Source organism: Myotis lucifugus, unplaced genomic scaffold, assembly GCF_000147115.1.
Source record: "Myotis lucifugus unplaced genomic scaffold, Myoluc2.0 scaffold_376, whole genome shotgun sequence".
In the NCBI taxonomy this organism is placed as follows: domain Eukaryota; kingdom Metazoa; phylum Chordata; class Mammalia; order Chiroptera; family Vespertilionidae; genus Myotis; species Myotis lucifugus.
The window spans coordinates 704,037-720,147 of record NW_005871424.1 but is presented as its reverse complement, the minus strand read 5'-3'; positions in this window follow the sequence as shown (position 1 = coordinate 720,147).

Sequence of the window (16,111 nt, the reverse complement as noted above, 5' to 3'; positions counted from 1 at the left end):
TAAAAGCAGCAAGAGAAAAAAAGTCAGTTACCTACAAGGGAGTACCCATAAAGACTGTCAGTTGATTTCTCAACAGAAACTATGCAGGCCAGAAGAGAGTGGCAAGAAATATTCAAAGTGATGAATACCAAGAACCTACAACCAAGATTACTTTATCCAGCAAAGCTATCATTCAGAATTGAAGGTCAGATAAAAAGCTTCACAGATAAGAAAAAGCTAAAGGAGTTCATCACCACCAAACCAGCATTATATGAAATGCTGAAAGGTATTCTTTAAGAAGAGGAAGAAGAAAAAGGTAAAGATAAAAATTATGAACAGCAAATACATATCTATCAACAAGTGAATCTAAAAATCAAGTGAATAAAAAATCTGATCAACAGAGTAAAATGGTGAATATAATAGAACCCGGGGCCTGGAAAGGGAGTGGACTGACAATTCTTGGGGGGAAAGGGGTGTGGGGGGTGCAGGAAGAGACTGGACAAAAATTGTACACCTATGGATGAGGACAGTGGGAGGGGTAAGGGCGGAGGGTGGGGTGGGAGCTGGGTGGGGGGGAGCTATGGGGGGAAAAAAAGAGGAACAACTATAATGGTCTGAACAATAAAGATTTAATTAAAAATATTTTTTAAGTTAAATTTAAAAATCAATGGTGTAATGTGCTTAAATAAATAAATAAAATGTTCTTGTTAGATAACTTCTTCACATCCCTTCCTACATGAAAAATCCCTATCCGAGGAGTGTTAAAAAGCCCTAACATACACGCTGGCCAGGTGGCTCAGTTGGTTAGAGTGTCATCCTATACACCAAAAGGTTGCAGATTCAATTCCTGGTCAGGGCACATGTTTAGGTTGTGGGTTCGATCCCCAGTTAGGGATGCATGGGAGGCAACCAATGTCTCTTTCTTGCTCTCTCTCTCTCTCTCTCTCTCATCAGTAAAAACATATTCTTGGGTGAAATTTAAAACAAACAAAAAAAGGTCCTAACCTACAGTGAGATGGAAGGCAAGACTGTGATCTCAGAGCTAAACCATTCTAGTCTGCCTCTCTACTGATCTAATATCGCCCCGTTCAAAGAATAGTAGTAATAATATGAGAGTTGGGAAGTGGAAAACTTCATCCTCTAGAGTTTTCAAAAACTAATTCGGTTGTAATCACAGAAGATTGAAATGAGGATTCATGACACATTTCTCTTCCTCCTGGACAGATGAATCTGTAACTTGCATTTGATTTTAAATGTGATTCTCCTACATCTTCAGTGGGTTTGATTGATAGGACACATGAGGCCACTCAGGAAAATGATACAGTGGAGATCAAAGCATGAAAGATAATTTTCACCAAAATGTCTGTAGCCAACGGTGAGTTATAAGCCTTTGTCTCCCACTTTACGGAACACAATTTCATTTAAAGCCCAAATCTGTCACCTCAGCATTGTTTATCGAAATGCATCCTGTACCACGGTCCCCCAAAGGACAGTGTCTAGTCAAAAGATAGAAAATTAAATGGGTAAAAACATCCCAGAACAAAACAAAGTAAGGGGAATGGCTTCTGCTCTGCATAAATATTACCTACCAGTGACGCATCTGGGACAAGAAATGAAGCCATTCATCTGCAAGGTAAATACATGGTGTTGTCAGAGGTGCCTGACACGGCCCTACAAACCCCGTGAGTTTGGCTCACCAGCTCATACGTCTCTATTTCATAACTTCCTTTTATTCATGAGTCCACAAAGAGAGTCACAACTGGGTTTTCATCTTTGCACAACTTTTTTAACTTTTTATTTTCTTGGATTCATTCATACCCTCAATCCATCATGAGGGAGGATCTACCCTGTAGACCACACAGAGATACCTAGAAGGCAAGGAGGCAGAATCCTAGGACCTCTGGTTAAGAGATCAGGGCTCAAGTCCAGATACTCCCACTTTCCAGCTGTGGGACCTTAGCAAGTTCCTTCGCCCTCCTGAACCTCGGTTTCCCCGTTATAAAGTGGAAGGCAAAGGAGACCGTGGACTTGGAAGTGCCTGGACGTTGCTGAGTCTCCACAGGTGAGAGCACCATCCTAGGCTCTGTCACTGACTTAGGAAGCCCAAGGTGCCACTGATTCCAGAAAGGTGTCTCTACACTGAGTGGCCAGATTATTATGACCACCTGATATTTGTAGGCAAATTAGCTATAATTTCGCCCTGAAGTTGCTAGAGGGCCAGACCATTATAAATAGGGAAGCAGGTTGTTTACCACGACAGTAGAAGTGATTTTTTTTCCTGAAGATATGGGTAAACAAAGCGATTTAACAGCCTTTGAACGTGGATTATATTTGAACGTGAGTGGCCAGATTATTATGACCACCCCCATCAGTGCTTCGTTGAGCCACCTTTTGCCTTCAATACTGCGGCGATTCTTCTTGGCATTGACTCCACGATATGTTGAAAGGTGATACGAGAGATCTGACACCATGCCTGATGAATAGTACTGTCCAGTTCTGTGAGATTTGATGGTTGTGGAACCAGCTGCCTGATGGCTCTTTTAACTTCATTCCACAAATGCTCAATTAGATTGACATCTGGTGATTGTGGGGGCCACCTAAGCAAGGTAAAGTCTCCCTCATGTTCTTGAAAACACTCCTGCACAATACGAGCACCGTGGCATGGCGCATTGTCTTGTTGGAAGAAGCCATTGGGATATGCCGTCAACATGATAGGATGAACTTGATCAGCAATGATACTTAGGTATGTTGTGCTATTCAGACGCTGTTCCACACGAATTAAAGGGCCCAAATCATGCCATGAAAACATGCCCCAAACCATAACACTGCCCCCACCAGCTTAAAGGCTTGTACTCATGCATGTGGGGTGCATGCTTTCATGCTGTTTCTGCCAAATTCTCACTCTGCCATCTGCATGATACAACTGGAAACGTGATTCATTGGACCACATGACTTTTTTCCAATGCTCGACTGTCCAATCCTTGTGTTCCTGTGCGAATTGGAGACATTTTATCTTGGTAACTGCAGACAGCAAAGGTGTTCAAACAAGCCTTTGGCTTTCATATCCCATACAATGCAGTGTACGGCTAATTTGCCTACAAACGTCAGGTGGTCATAATAATCTGGCCACTCGGTGTATAGCTAAAGGTCGATGGTCTCAGCAGAGAGGTTCTGTGACTTCTCTAAGGCGTCTCAATTCCTCTGCCAATTCTTCAATTCCACGATGTAGGGACAGTCACTTTTAAGATTCCTGGGTCCTGGTGACTTCATCAGAATGCCATATTCTGGAACCTTGCCAGTCTCCAGCCTCTTCACTCACCACACCCCACAAGCTTTGCCTACACTTTGGTGGATGCTACTATTGCTTATCTAAGAAAGAGCCCCTTCCTTTTTACTAAGGAAACCCCAATTGTTTAGGTTTTAGGAGTCATATAATTCAGGAGAACCTACATACCTCATGAGCCTCAAGGACTAAAATTTGATTGATCTAACCCAATCACAGTCATATTGGCTCCCTCTCCAGAGATGGCTTTGGAGAAAGCACATGACCAATTCTGACCAGTAAGAGCTGCTGGAAATGGTGCTGGGAGCTTTGGGGAAGTTTCTCCTAGCCCAGCGGTTCTCTACCTGTGGGTCGCGACCCCTTTGGGGGTTGAATGACCCTTTAACAGGGGTTGCCTAAGACCATCGGAAAACACATATATAATTACATATTATTTTTGTGATTAATCACTATGCTTTAATTATGTTCAATTTGTAACAATGAAATTGGGGTCACCACAACATGAGGAACTGTATTAAAGGGTCGCAGCATTAGGAAGGTTGAAAACCACTGTCCTAGCCATTAAAAAGAGCCCCAGCTAGTTTGGCTCAGTGGATAGAGCATCAGCCTGCGGACTGAAGTCCTGGGTTCAATTACAGTCAGGGCACATGCTCAGGTTGCAGGCTTGATCCTCAGTGGGGGGAATGCAGGAGGCAGCCGATCAATGATTCCCTCTCATCACTGATGTTTCTCTCTCTCTCCCTCTCCATTCCTCCCTGAATTCAATAAAAATATATATTTTTTTTAAAAGAGATACAGGAAGACAAATTTTGCCTTCTGGTCTTTGAACACTGTTGTGTGAGAATGTGGTATTTGGTGCTGTGGCAGCCTCTTGTGACCATTAAAGGAAAAGACTGGGGCCAACGGCCAAACTCTACAAGTCAGAGCAGAAAGAAGGCAAGAGCCCAGGTCTTTGACAACATCACTGAACCACTGAATAGAGCCCTATAGCCACCCTACCTCCAAACTCCTTCTCATGCAAGATAACAATTCCTCAAATGGCCTGTTTAAGCCATTTGAGTTTTCTGTAACTTGCTAACAAATACCTGTGGATTCTGAGTTATTTCCTTGCAAGAAACTTTCCTAACACAATTCACCCTTGCTGGCCTCAGTGGCAGGTGGTGGCTGGACTGAGATGGGTCCAGGAGGACTTTCAGAAACACAGTTCCAAGGAACTGCCTTATATCTGATCCCTGCTACCAGGCCTCAGGTTTTTTTGCACTCTTCCCCCAACAGCCCCCTCCCCCTCATTTGGCTAATTCCTCTTTATACTCCAAGTTTCAGCGTAACAGTCACTTCCTCACCAAAGCCATCCTTGACCAGCCCCGACCCTAGGTCAACATACCCTATGATTTATACATTTCCAGAGTTCCAATACTTGTTCTTCACAGAACTCATCATAATTTGTTATTATACATTTATTTTTTACTATAATTAATGTACAACCGTAAGCTCTATAAGAGCAGGATTACATTGCGTTTAGCACTCTAAACCCAGCCCCTACAATAGAGCCAGGCACATAACAGTTGGCTAGGTAAATATTTATTGACCATGTGAATTAACTGGTTAATAATTTCAGTAATACGGACTTCTTGCAAATATCCAAAAATTCTGCCTGGAATGCCCTTCAAACCCCCCATTGTGTGAGGTCTTGGGAAGCAGAAGTCCAAGGGGACAGATTCTCCCTCTTCCCACATTCAAGGGACTGAGAGGTTTCGTGGGATGCAGAATTTTCAGTGCTAAAGGTGTTATGGGCCTAGGAAAACCAGGAGAGGTGGGCACCCTACATGTGACTGAAGATGTGACTGGCTCAGCCAATCAGATGATTTCTCCTGCCCAGAATGTCCTGACTCATGATGCAAGAACACAGGACCTGCGTGTTTCGGTGGCTTCTCTGCAGGGATAGCCGTGGACTGCAGGCCACCCCGTCCCTGACATGTGCCCTTGGTGGAGCTGCTGCTAAAAAAACCCTCTAGATTAGGGGTCCTCAAACTTTTTAAACAGGGGGCCAGTTCACTGTCCTTCAGACCGTTGGAGGGCCGGACTATAGTTTTAAAAAAAACGATGAACAAATTCCTATGCACACTGCACATATCTTATTTTGAAGTAAAAAAACAAAACGGGAACAAATACAATATTTGTATTTGCATGTGGCCCGAGGGCCGTAGTTTGAGGACCCCTGCTCTAGATCGACTTTGTTTGGGGGCCCTTTTTCTAGGCTGGTCCTTCTGCCCATACCTCAGAATATTCTTTTTTCTTTGTCGTCAGTTTCTGGGTTGAACAACTAAGGAGAGAGACAGAGACAAGAAATCATATCTTATCCTTTAAAGCCCCAGTGCAAGTCCTGGAACAGAGGAAGTGCTCATGGGAGGTTAGATGAATGAATAAAGGAGTGAGAAGTTCAAGGAACCTATTCCCCTCTCGGGGACACAGTATCAATCAGGATCATACGGGAAACATGTGGCATACTCAGATGGGGCAACAGAGAAGAGTTTAATACAGGGATATGTACTGAGATACATGCAGGATTAAGGGAACCCAAAAAGGAATATTGTGACACCTGGGAACTAGGAACAGGGAGGAGCCGTTACTGCCCCAGCCTGGAGGGGAAGGAGAAGCAGCAGCTTTGGAACCCAGAAGGTCAGCCTCCTAGGAGCTGGGAAAGGGGGCAGAGAGCGAGGCTACAAGGGCAAATGTAAAATATCCAGCTCAGACCCTATCCAGAGAAAGGACAGACTAACAGCATCTTCTTCATCCAGAAAGGGCGAAGCTCTTCGGGGAGTTATTCCCACCCACTGCCACCACTATCACCAACCAAAGGCAGGCTTACCCCAAAGTCTGGCCTACCTCCTTCCTCTGCACAAGTTTCCACCATTATTTTGCTCTTAAGTGAAACTATTCTCCAAAGCCCAGATTAATTACAGAGCACGGAAGTCTTGGGCTTTCTGACTTCGCAGTAGATTCAGGGCTCAAGGGAGCCAAGAAGTCATATCGATGCTGGAAATCTGGGCCCCAGGCAGACAACATGGGAAGCTGCCCCACGGACGTGCAGGCTCTCTTCCCTTCACTCAAAAGCAGTAAACACATTCATTATGCGCTGTGGTCCCTTCACTTCTAGCTGGGCAGTGGCAATAACTTGTAAAAGTTTAGAAGCACCCTATACCACAGTCCTTCCCTTCGGGCGCAGGAAACACAAATTCACTCGTCTCTGGGCAGGAAACCGGAGTCAAGATCCCCTTCTTTTCATTCTGTGTCCACTGAGCCTTCAGCCGTTAGGCTTGTGGATTTTAAATAGTTCTTGGAAAGGGGAAGGATGTACTAGTGATAAGAAGTAAAGATACAAATGATTTATTAATGAGCCACGCATATAGTCTCATATAGTCAGTGCTTGTAAGAACCTGATGGAAAAAAATACTCAATAAATGTTAGCCATCTGTGTTTATTATCATCATTCTTATTATTTCCATTTGGTGAGCATTTACCATGGGCTGGGCTAGGTATGCTATGGATACATGATCCTCACAGCAACTCTGTTTGAAGATCTGCGCTATTTTCTACCCATCATCTCTTTTCTGAGAACTGCCCCAGGCCTCCCCTGATCAGAGTTACTGACCCTAGGGACAAACCTATCACCCAAGCTGGGACACAGGTTGTTTCCGGAGCATTTTGGAGCTTGAGGCCAGGTGAATTAAATCCATCTCACTTGTCATTGAGCCAATAAGATATTAAACTTCACATGTGTCTCATGGAGAATGCTACTGGACCCGAGATGCAAAGCCAGTCCTGGGATGCACCAATCCGGCCATCCTGCCTTTCTGTGGCTTCCTGTTCTGAGAACTATCCCAGTATCCTCCCAATAAATTCCTGCACTTAAGATACACCGAGTTGCGCTTCTGACACTTGCAAACACAAGCATCCCAAATAATATAAACCTTTTGAGATGGGTATTAATATCTCTACCTTCTGGATGAGAAAATCAAGCTTCAAAAAACAGTAAAATAAGTAATCTTCCCAAGATCTCCCAGATACCAACTGGTAAAAGCCAGCATGCAAACCCAGGATTGTCTGATTCCAGTGCAGGCTCATTATGTCAACTCTCCTCAGATCTCAACAGACTTATTTCCTCTGGTATGAAATTTAAAAATAAATTTAAAAAGAGGTAAGGAGAGGCATCCAACATAGGCTTGCACTCAACTGGGTTGAACTGAATAGAGCTGAATTGAGGGACTATGTTTCCAGGAATCTAAGCTACATGCTTTTTCACATTTCATTTCTAAAACCCATCCATCTTATGATCAATGTGAGCATTTAAGTAGTGTCTCTTTTTCCCGCAAAGAGCTGTTATCAAATCAATGATCTAACTTACAATCAATGCTACCTTATAAACAAGGAAATATGGTAAAACACTGTCTCCTTGGGAAGGTGCCTACTTATTCCGATGGCAGGACACTTGTTGAAAGTACCTGCAGAGCCCTCCAGAACTGCATTTCTCAAACATTCATGCTGGGACAGCTCATTTTTGCAGGGAAAGAGGCCCCAACAACCATGTGCCTTCTCGTCCCCACTTTATGCCTGTGCCACTGTTGACAAACGCGACACGGCAGACAGTCTCAAAAGAAAATGAATTTGTATCCTCAGCAAACTCAGAGAACACACTATTTTCATTTATAAATAGCAAATTTTGAAAACAGTATGGAAGGTTGCCTTCGTCCTAAGTAAAATTACGCTTTGAAGGTGCACGTCATCAGTTCATTGGAACATTTTGCATCAGTTCAAGTTCAACCAGCTCTCCTTCCCCTTCTTGGGAGACAGGACTCTCAGAAGTTGCTGGGGTGACTTGGTACAATCCCTATGGAAGAGAATCTAATAATATCAAACTTATTTTTTATTAATTTTATTTATTGATTTTTAAAGAAGAGGGAGGGAGGGAGGGAGGGAGGGAGGGAGGGAGGGAGGGAGGGAAGAGGGGGAGAGAGAGAGAGAGAGAGAGAGAGAGAGAGAGAGAAATTTATTGTTCCGCTTATGTATGCATTCATTGGTTGATTCTTGTATGTGCCCTGACTGGGAATTGAACCTGCCACCTTGGTATACTGGGACAACACTCTAAACCAACTGAGCTACCCAGCCAGGGCCAACAATATCAAACTTATAAATGCACATACCCTTTGACCCAGCAATTTTACCTCTAGAAATAGATGCTGCAAATGCACTTGCACATATATGTACAAGATTATTCATAAAATACCATATTATCAAAACATTGGAAATGCCACTGATAAGGGACTTGGCTAAACAAATTATTGTATAGTCATTAGGTGGAATACTATTCAGCTATAAAAAAAAGACAGGGAAATTTCTCTATACTATTGCTATACACTAATATTGTATAGAGAAAAGCAAGATATAGTACAGTATACGTAGCAGATCATGTTTTGAATAAAGGAGAAAATAGCCCTAGCTGGTTTGACTCAGTGGATAGAGCATTGGCCTGCAGATGAAGGGTCCCTGTAATAGAACCAAGGTTCTCAAACTAGTAATGGAGAGGCACCCAATACAGGTTTACACTCAGTTGATTTGAACTGAATAGAGTTGAATTGAGTGACTGTGTTTCTCTAAATCGAAACTACATGCTTTTTCACATTTCATAATTCCTAACACCCATTCATCTTATAATCCCAGGGGACCACACTGGATCCCTGAAACATACAAAGCTACAGTACAAACATGACCAGCATCAATAGGTTTTGCTCCCTAAGTGACTGAAAATCGATGTAGCATGAAGTAGAATGCAGAATTCACAAATATCTAAGATGAAACATGAAACTTCAAAGACATCCTCACCCTTGGGAGATTGTTTCAGACTACACTTGCTGAGTTTGAATTTATTCTCCTTTCCTCTTAAGGGTAGTTTGTTAAAAGTTTGAAAACCACTGCTCTGGGCAAACTGCCCTCCAGAATACCATGAGAAAATCAATCTTGTTTTACTATAAGATAAATATCATTTCAATACAACATTTTTTTTGTTAACCCTCATCTGAGGATATTTTTTCCGCTGTTGTTTAGAGAGAGTGGAAGGGAGGGGGAGAGACAGAGAGAGCAACATTGATGTGAGAGAGATACATTGAATGGCTGCCTCCCACACAGGCCCCGACCAGGTCCGAGGATCGAGCCTGCAACTGAGGTACGTGCCTTTGACCAGAATCGAACCCAGAACCCTTCAGTCTGAAGGCTGATGCTCTATCCACTTAACCAAACCGGCTAGGGCTCAATATAAATTATAGTAACAAGCTGATCACCTACTATTTCACCTGACTTGGCCACAAATGACTTCCCACTGTTTTTTAAAAATTCAACCCACCCTCGGAGGACCACCTTGCACTTAATTCTGAAGATTACAGTGAAAGAGGTTGCCCACATTCTTAGCCTTGAATTCAGTATGAGAATAAGGCACATACTCCTAATGGTGGCTATTTAGAAGAGATAACGCTTAAGTGAACCCATGAGCTTGGCTCTGCATTTTTAATATGGCTCATGACCAGCAAATAGAGTCCGGTTTCCTCGTTCTCTGCTTCTCCATTTAATATTTTTCCTTCTCTCCCCTGCACTCCTCTGAAAACTAGACATGAACCATGTTATCCCTTGAACAGCACATGGATGGTGAAGTGATAAAGGCCCTGGACTCTAGAATCTGTCTGTGTGAACCCCAACTCTAGCTCCCCCACTCAGGTGCTGTATGACCTTGGGCAATTCTTAATCTGAGTCTGTTCCTTCACCTTGAAAATAGTGAAAATAAAAGCATGCATGAGACCATACTGTGTAAAGCTCTTAGCCCAATCTCAGCATAGGGTAGCCATTCAATAAATATTAGCATTATCGCAATCAAGGAAAAGACTGCTGATGAATTAATTCTCATTAAGCAATGAGTGTCTACAACAGTGATGGCTTCTGCCCAACCAACCCAATGGCTGACACAAGAATGATAAAATATTACATTTTTCTCCTTTATAATTAACCTAGATGCCACCTTCTCTATAATGAACAAGTACAATTCTTGTAATTAGACATAGCTGCTCATCCTGAACCCCAGCAACTGGCCACCGATTTCTGGTTTGGCTGCTCCACCTTTAGAACATGGCTAATTACTCCAATTAAAGATAGACTCTCGCCTGGTCTTCTGTTGTTTTTGTTAAAAAACATAAAATGGATACATACCCACCAGACAGCATGTTACTTCCTAAGCTAGAGAGAATGGGAGGGTGGGGGAGTTTAAATGTCTTTCTCCAGCTCAAATGCGCCATTCTCTTCCAGGTTCCCGCCCTGGGCTCCAGGTGGCTAACTCTGTGCTTTCACGCTGGACGACCCTGAGCAGAAGCAGGGCGCGAGGTGGCCATCATGCGGAGTGATGGGAGCGATCAGGATGAACTGGGGAAGTGTCCATTTTGGAGCATGTTTTTCAACCCCATTCGCTTTAGGCACACAAGGATTTCAAACCAAGAAGGATTTAGGCACACACTTACCCCTGGATTATTTAAGAGATAAGGCATATCTGAAATTAGCATATAGATCAGAGGCGTGCTGTTAAGTGCTGCTAAAGCAGGCTATTGATGCCTGAAAAGCAGTTGTTTTCCTGAAGAGACCTTTACACCACTCCCAAATCTTGCTCAAGAAGTGCAAACTGTAAATCAGACAAACCCCACTCAAGCCCCAGTTTGGCACCTAACTGTGAGTCTCCTTGAGGCAAGTCCCAACCTCTCCAAACCTTAGTTCCCCTACTATAAAATGGGAATGACAGTATCTCTCCTCCCCACCTCGCAGGCCTGTCGGGATGACCCAAAGGGACGTGGCCAGCAAATGCTTTCTAAACTGTGGACTGCTGTCCAAATGCAAGACAGTGTGAATCTGTTCTTAGAGACTTCTGTAGGCTCTGCTTTGTCACACACAAAAATAAGGTAGGTGTCAGCAAGGCTCTTTCTTTTAATTTGAATTTCGAGAGAGAAATAAATAAGAATCCTTGTTTCCTAATACCATTTCCATGAGGATACAAATATAATTACTTTACCTAATAAATCCTTTGCTCAGACGGAGTGGAAAGATAAATTCCTCCTTAGTCTCATGAGGCTTCAGTTATGCAAACATTTTAAATTCACTGAACAAAAGTGCTTCTGAGTGCCTACTATGTGCAGTACCTAACACAATGTCTAGCACTGAAACACCCATCACATACACCACCACCTCCACCCGCCACATGCAGCAAATCACACCCTTTGCAAGTGGGAAGAATATAGGTTTTTGGAGTTCAAAGGGTCTTAATGCAAACTGGCTGCCGGCTCTTTTCTTCGAGACTTTGGTTAAGTCTTCTCTGAGCCAGCATTCCCTCACATGGAAACTGGAGCGATCATCCTCAACGCTTCACAGGCTAACTGGAGATATTAAATGTTAAGGACCTAGTAGGGACCAACAGACTTTCCACAAATGGCAGGCAGCTACTATTATTTCTCATCACTGCGTATTTTAGAGTGCCTGTTCTTAGAGCACTTCAGACAAACTCCTCCTTTTTCAAAGCAACAAAAAACAGCATTTTTATTTTTTTTCAAATGAATATTACTTCTCATAGTATTTAGAACAGAGATCATGATGATAAATGCTTGCTCTGTCTCTCTTTTTTTAAAAAAAATTTACAGTTCTTACATGTGACATAATGCAGTGCTTCGTGTCACCCTACAAAGAATAAATTTAAATTGAAGAAGCAGAAACATGGGGAGAGTCCTTGTTTGGGCTTAATTCGTACTCAAGTACAATAAAATCCTGTCCTAGAAGCTAGAGTCATAAAATTAAAAGGCAGGAAAAAAAGAATGCCTAATTAAGTACTGAAACTAAAAATCCTTTCTTTATCCCTGTTTCATTGAGGCCTAACAATTGGTCAGGCACAGGGGCTTAGATGTGTCATTCCAGTTAATGGTTGGTTACAAATTTCCACCATAAACTCATCTTCCTTCCAGCAGCTTAGGTCTCAGGCACTGGGAGCTAATAAGTAGAGAAAGCTCTTAGGCTCAGGGCAATCTCTCTCTCTCAATCCAATATCCCCCTCCCTCCCACCCCACTGCCCTGCCATAACTGTTTGTAAGGGCTTTTGATTGCATTCCCAGAAAGCCAACTCTAGCTAAATTAATCAAGAAAAGGGCTACATTGGTTTATCCAGCAGGGGCAGTTTACAGAAAGGGAGGGACAAGACCCAGAGCCCCAGAAACTAGAAAAAGGATTCACTGCCACCAAGACTCACACTCTCTTTCTCTGCATTTCTCTTCTCTGTCTTGGCTCAGCCTTATTCTTCATCTCTCTGTCCACATGGGACAGGAAAAGTAGGTGCTGACAGCTCCTCTTCACATCCTCCTTGTGAACCTTAAGGAACCAGGATGAATTAATCCCAGCAGCAGATCCTGATGCACCCTGCTTAGGCCCTGCCCTGCCCCATGGTCAGCACTGCCAGGTGGATGGAGCACTGTGGTTGACCTGACCTGTGCCATTGGCCCATCACAGCAGACACTGGCAATGCCCCACCCGTGTCACATGGACCCTCGTTATCTCCATACGAACCAAAGGCATCCCACTGCAAACACCGGAATCTCACTCACCACCCGAGGGCTTGTTCTTGGCAGAGGGGAGATGGGCCAGAAGTTCTAGGAAGTAAAACTCCCTGAAAGTATCCCTCAGACAATGTCAGATGGGAGATGCAAGATGAATAGCTCAATTTTCTCACCACTCAGGTGGGACACTCTGAAATGTGTTCCATAATGTCAACCAGAGCTCATCAAAACGACTGAGCCCACCTGCCCCAAGAAGTACCTTGCCCATTACCGCGCTCCATATTGACATAAAGTCCCTCATCTCATTTCTTCCTGTGAAGGTTAATTTTATGTGTTGTTATTGACTGGTCCAAGGGATACCCAGATAGCTGGTAAGACATTATTCTGGACATGTCTGTGAGGATGTTTTTGCATGCAAACAATATTTGAATCAGCAGACTGAGAAAAGTAGGTTGCCTAACCTAATGTAGGTGGGCCTTAGCCAACCAGTTGAAGGCCTGCAGAGAGTAAAAAGGAGACAGCCAGGGCTCCACTCTGGCTGACTTGTGGAAATGGAGATTGAGTGTTGGCAGACAGTCATATTTTTTCAAGAAAATCAAGTTTTTTTCATGTAAAATGTATAGATTATTGAAGGTTGGCAACTAACTTTTAAAATATAAGTACTGTGTGAGCCACACCAACTTTTTTGCCAGCCCAATAATGCATGGATCATCACGTGGTGGCGAAGAATGAGTCTCACAGACCTCCCACCATAGGGGCTATAACTGATCAGGGGCCCCAGCTGCTGTGCTCCTGGGACTCTGTCAAGACTCTTGTCAATAAGTTATTTTTCCCCTACTGTTACTAAGCTGGTAAGAGATAAGTTAGGAGCTACTGAAACACAGGAAGTAGCCTGAGAATGAAGCCGACATGGATGAAACAGAACTGAGAGCTAGAGATCAGAGATTCCAAAGTAAATCATTTAAGCAGCTTGATCTAGCCGTACCTGGAGTTCAGGTTTATTTGTGGGCTTTGGAGTTGCACGGAACAATAGCTGGATGTAACTGAAGGAGTTTGGCTGATATACTACCTCGCCTTCTCACCCAATTTCATGTAATATAAAAGACATTATCTATTAAAATTTATAAATAGCATTCATATAAAAGCCCTGCTACATTTAAAATGAAATTTTCCTACTCTTTCATATGGGACCTAGGGAGACTCCTACTACATTCTGGGTTTCTCTCTCAAATGGAGCATATGTAATATATTCTGCTTGCCTTGCGGGCAAGGCAGACTGCCTTACCCAGGAAAGTACAGAGGAAAGTTCAAAACATCATTATTTTGCAAGAAATTCTAATGCATAGGTTCAGGAGCATATGAACAAGGGTCTAGATTCAGACGGATGAATTCAGATTCCAACACTGTCAGTCACTAGCTGTATGACCGTGGATAAGTCCCCTAAACCCTTAGGCCCTCAGTTTCCTCATCTGTAATAGGGAGACCCCAATCAACACTACTGCATAGGATAGTTGCAGAAAGTAATAGATAGATAGATAGATAGATAGATAGATAGATAGAGATATATAGATATATAGATATATAGATATAGATAGATAGATACATATTTAGCACAGCATAAGCACAAAATATGATGTATGGTTGTTGTTGGTACTATTTATATTCTTGATACTATAATAAATGGTGCTAATACTACAATAAATGTTGTTAATGTTAAACTTTGTATTCTATCCCCAACACAACTTCCTCTAGCCAATGGAAAAGTCCATCCTACAATCCACCAGCCCCGTAGCAGACCCAGCTAGATGGTTTGTCATGGAAGTTACTTCTTTTTCAGTCAGGACAACTTCACGGAAGAAAAATAAAACACAACTAGCCCTGCTTCAAATAACATGCAGGCAAGTTTCCCCATTACTATAACACTTCTGCACATCAAATGTGAATACTCTAATTGCCCCCTAAGAACACACCGTTAAAACACTGAACTTACCCAGAACTAATTGTCTGTCAAAAAGATATCTTGCAGCCAAGAAAAATTGCTTAATTGAACATCTAATTTAACTGAAACGCTTTTGCCCCTGCTTATTTCATGCTTTCTTCTCCTGTTTTTGCTCAATTTGAATGCTGGGCACTGCTTTCAAAAATAATTTATCTTGGATTTTTTCCTATTGTAAAAGTAATACATGTTCACTATAGGCACTAAAAAAAACCAAAAAATGCAAAAGGAAAAAATAAAAACAACTGCCTTAGACTCACTGCTCAGAGAAAGACTATCAAAATGTTAGCAAATTTCCTTCCCAATTGTTTTCTGTAATGGACTTTTCTGCATTGTTAAAAAAAAAACATAGTTTATTTTGCAGCATGACCTTTTCACTTTATATTTTAAAATGAACAGTTCACTTACCATTCCACGATCTTCAGAACATTCCTAGAAACAGCAGAATATTTCTAACAACAATCTGCTTAACTCCCTCCTCATAGCGGACCTTTTGGTTGTTTATGAGTAAATTTCTGCTTATGTTTCAGATATATTTTCCTTAGGAAAGATTCTCTTTATTAGGAGACAATTCTCCATACAGCTCTCACATTTCTGTGCATCTTGTGTCAGCTTTTATCCCCGACTATCTTTGCAAGAATGTTTGTCTAAGCTAACAGCACTGGAAGACAGAGATGATAGAGCTGAAGGCAGATTCATTTGCTGACCAGGATTATAATGATAACGCCTCTCTCCAGGGCAAATGTTGGGCAGTCCCTTTACGTAAAGACTGGGATTCGTCAGTTATGATGCAAACCCACTGTGTACACTGCATCCACCTCAGTCTACCTCCATGTCATTCTATGTCACCCTTGAAGGACTTGGAGGTCCAAGGGAACTGGCACAAACATGAAGCACATGCTTCTGCAGCGCCACAAAAGTGAAGTCCTTTGTTTCTAACCCAGGAGTCCGTGTCTTCTGTCCATGTCCATGAAACTATGGCAGATAACTTACTAACTTGCATGTAGGGTAATATCCTTTACCCGTCATAGTTCTTGACACTCTAGAAGTTAACTTGATGGGTAAAAGAGCATGAAAATTTGCTAAGACTCTAAATACCTATTTCTAATTAACACTCCAAACATACACGTGCATCGCTGCCTGAAATCTGTCTCGTCTTCTAGGGATATATCTCCCTGACTTGAGTTTCAGATGGTCTTTCATCTGGAGCCCACGCCAGCCTAAGCCACC